The sequence below is a fragment of the Phacochoerus africanus genome, chromosome 2 (genome assembly GCF_016906955.1).
Source record: "Phacochoerus africanus isolate WHEZ1 chromosome 2, ROS_Pafr_v1, whole genome shotgun sequence".
NCBI lineage: Eukaryota > Metazoa > Chordata > Mammalia > Artiodactyla > Suidae > Phacochoerus > Phacochoerus africanus.
In genome coordinates, this window is record NC_062545.1 from 201006158 (window position 1) to 201010550 (window position 4393).

General features: G+C 35.9%; 1 non-coding gene across 1 annotated transcript; it reads left to right on the top strand.

Annotated features, from left to right (window-relative positions):
- Window positions 1-1293: 1293 nt before the first annotated feature.
- LOC125121632 (U6 spliceosomal RNA) lies at window positions 1294-1400 on the top strand. The gene has a single exon (XR_007133520.1). It is a non-coding gene; the product is annotated as a U6 spliceosomal RNA (small nuclear RNA).
- The last annotated feature ends 2993 nt before the right edge of the window (window positions 1401-4393 follow it).

Below are 4393 nucleotides of genomic sequence, written 5' to 3' on the forward strand. Positions count from 1 at the left end.
TCCAAGCTGCATCTGCAGCCTACACCACAGTTCACAGCAACACCAGATCCTTAACCCACTGAGCGATGCCAGGGATGGAACCCAAAACCTCATGGTTCCTAGTTGGTTTTTTTCCTCTGCACCACGATGGGAACTTCTAATTAATGTAATTTTTAAATTGCTTAATATATCAAGACTTCTACCTATTACTTTTTTTTTTTTTTGGTCTTTTTAGGGCCTCACCTGTGGCATACAAAGTTTCCCAGGCTAGGGGTTGAATCGGAGCTACATCCACTGGCCTATGCCACAGCCACACCAGATTCAAGCCAAGTCTGTGACCTACACCACAGCTCACACCCACTGAGTGAAGCCAGGGATCGAAACTGCATCCTCATGGATACTAGTCAGATCCATTTCCACTAAGCCACAACAGGAACTCCTGCTACTTTTTTGGTCAATATAATCTTAGCTCTTCTTCCTTTTCCCTCTTCTTTATGAATTTTAATATAATTTCATCAGTTCCAAATAGTGGTATTGAGATTTAAGGATAATTTCATCAAGTCTATAAATTAATTTGTGAAGAATTGGCATTTTTGACCTTACATAGTAATCTGTGAGATTTAATAAAAATGACCATGGACATTCCATCATTGTCCATACTTTTTATTATTGCATTGGAATCTCCAAATTCGACAAAATATTAACATGAACAATCTATCCATCTTAGTGTCCAAAACAAAGATAAAGGAAAAAAAAGTACACTATGTCAAAATAAAACACAAGTTAACATGATATCCTCACATGAAAGGACTACCAGATATGCAAAGGTATCAAATAATTAATAGAGTTCACTAGCTTGAGAAAGTCATACTTGAACAGAATGCAATGGAAGCAGGAACTTTCTACCTGGCATTCTTTTCATAAAAGAGTAATTGTTTATGAGGATTTTACTCTCAATCCCAATAAAGGTGGTCTAGTTAGTTAATACCAAATAAAAAAGAGTTAAAATCCTAGATACAAGGGAGTTTTAATTCTGAGAGGTTATAAAGAAAAGGATAAATAAAACTAGTAAGAATAAGAAAGAGACAAAAGAATTAAAATTATCTACTCTGATTTAGTAGCCTAATGATTTCAAATATATGCAAAGTGTGAAATTGTAGTGTATTGGCTTCTGAGTACTTTGAAAGCAGAGATATTCTCTTTATTCTATCACAAATTTACATCTAGAATATGCCTTATTTAGGGTCAGAACTGGGAGATTTTTCTGAACAGCCTAGCAGAAGTTTTTTTTTAACTTTTTAAAAAAGAATCTTAGTGCTTGCTTCAGCAGCACATATACTAAAATTGGAACGATACAGAGAAGATTAGCATGGCCCCTGTGTGAGGATGGGACACAAATTCATGAAGCATTCCATATTTTTAATTGACGTGAAGCAGCAAACAATAAAACAGACCTCTGCAGTCTGACAGACACTAAGTTCAAAAGGGAGGTAGTGAAAATACTGAAGGAATTAAGGCTGAACATCAAGGAATTAAGAGCAGATATGAAGAGTAATGCAGATTCCTTTAGAAAGGAACTAGAAAATATAAGGAGGAACATAGAAAAATTTGAAGAGATGCAAACTGAGCAAAAGGCACTAAAGAGCAGAATGAATAATGCAGAGAAACGAATTAGTGACTTGGAAGGTACAATAATGGAAATCACCCAATCAGGACAGCAGACAGAAAACCAAATGAAAAACACAAAAGCAATATAAGAGATCTCTGGGATAATATAAAGCTGGCCAATATGCATAATAGGAATTCCAGGAGAAGAAAAAGAAAAGGTGGTTGAAAATATATTTGAGGAAATTATGTCTGAAAATTTTCCAAATCTAAAGGAAACTAACATCAAGATACAGGAAGCACAGAGAGCCCCAAACAAGTTGAATCCAAATAGGCCCCACCAAGACATATTATAATAAAAATAGTAAAAGTTAAAGATAAAGAAGGATTCTAAGGCCAGCAAAAGAAAAAAAAAAGCATTAATTATAAGGAAACCCCCATAAGGCTATCACCTGATTTCTCTACAGAAACACTAAAGTCCACAAGGGAGTGGCAAGATATATTTAAATTGCTGAAAGGAAAAAATTTGCAACCTAGAATACTCTATCCATCAAGAATATCATTTAAAATTGAAGGGAAAATAAAGAATTTCTCCAATGAACAAAAGCTAAAACGGTACTCCAATACCAAATCCACTCTAAAAGAAATACTGAAATGGATTCTCTAAACAAAAAGAAGAAATAGAATGGAGGAAACCACAATTTGAAAGGAATCTTTTAAATAAGCCAGCATATAGATCTAAAAGAGGGGGGAAAAAACTACTCTAAAAGCAATCATAAACAAAAGGAACAGCAAAAGGATACACATGAAGATATTTAAAAATGACTACAAAATCATAAAATGTAGGGAAGGAAAGTAAGAAAACACAAATACATTTTTTTTTAATAATGTGTTTGACCCTATAAGACTCTCAGGCTAAAACAAGCAGATATAAGAAGAGGTTAACATACTTAAAAAATAGGGCAACCACAAATCAAAAACAAACATTACAGTCACAAAAACTGAAAAGAAAAGTACTCGAGCATAAAATAAATAGAAACCATCCAACCAAAAAAAGGAAGGAAGAAAAAACATAGAATCAACTGGAAAACAAGGTTTAAAAGGGCAATAAATACATATCTATCAATAATCACCTTAAATGTCAATGGACTGAATGCTCCAATCAAAAGACCCAGAGTGGCAGATTAGATAAAAAAAGCAAAAACCTTCAATCTGCCATCTATAAGAAACTCACCTTAGGGCAAAGGACACACATAGATTGAAAGTGAGGGGATGGGAAAAGATAGTTCATGCCAATGGACAAGACAGGAAAGCAGAAGTTGCAATACTCGTATCAGACAAAATAGAGTTTAAAATGAAGGCATACAATATTACAAAGCCACAGTCATCAAGACAGTGTGGTACTGGTACCAAAACAGACATACAGACCAATGGAACAGAATAGAGAACCCAGAAATAAACCCTGACACCTACGGTCAATTAATCTTTAACAAAGGAGGCAAGAACATAAAATGGGAAAAAGACGGTCTTTTGAGCAAGCATTGCTGGGAAACCTGGACAGCTGCCTGCAAATCAGTGAAACTAGAACATACCCTCACACCACGCACAAAAATAAACTCAGAATGGCTGAAAGACTTCAACATAAGACGAGACACCATCAAACTCCTAGAAGAGAACATAGGCAAAACATTCTCTGACATCCACCTTACAAATGTTTTCTCAGGTCAGTCTCCCAAGAGCAAAAATAAACCAATGGGACCAAATCAAACTGACAAGCTTTTGCACAGCAAAGGAAACCAAAAAGAAAACAGAAAGACAACTTACAGAATGGGAGAAAATAGTTTCGAATGATGCAACTGACAAGGGCTTAATCTCTAGAATATACAAGCAACTTACACAACTCAACAGCAAAAAAGCCAATCAATCACCCAATGGAAAAATGGGCAAAAGACCTGAAGAGACTGTTCTCCAAAGAAGATATACAGATGGCCAACAAGCACATGAAAAAATGCTCAATATCCCTGATTATTAGAGAAATGCAAATCAAAACTACCATGAGGTACCACCTCACACCAGTCAGAATGGCCATCATTAATAAGTCCACAAATAACAAGTGCTGGAGAGGATGTGGAGAAAAGGGAACCCTCCTGCACTGTTGGTAGGAATGTAAGTTGGTACAACCACTGTGGAGATCAGTATGGAGATAGCTTGGAATACTATATATAGAGCTACCATATGACCCAGCAATTCCACTCTTGGGCATATATCTGGACAAAACTTTCCTTGAAAAAGACACATGCACCCACATGTTCATTACAGCTCTATTCACAATAGCCATGGAAACAACCCAGATGTCCATCGACAGACAATTAGATTAGGAAGATGTGGTATATATACACAATGGAATACTACTCATCCATAAAAAGAATGATATAATGGCATTTGCAGCAACATGGATGGTACTAGAGACTTTTCATACTAAGTGAAAGTAAGTCAGAAAGAGAAAGACAAACACCATACAACATCACTTATATCTGGAATCTAATACATGGCACAAATGAACCTTTCCACAGAAAAGAAAATTATGGACATGGACAGCAGACTTGTGGTTGTCAAGGGGGAGGGAGTGGGATGGATGGGGAATTTGGGGTTAATAACTGCAAACTATTGTCTTTAGAATGTATAAGCAATGAGATCCTGTTGTATAGCACTTGGAACTATATCTAGGCACTTACGATCGAGCATGATAATGTGAGAAAAAAGAATGTATACATGTATGTGTAACTGGGTCACCTTGCTATACAGCAGA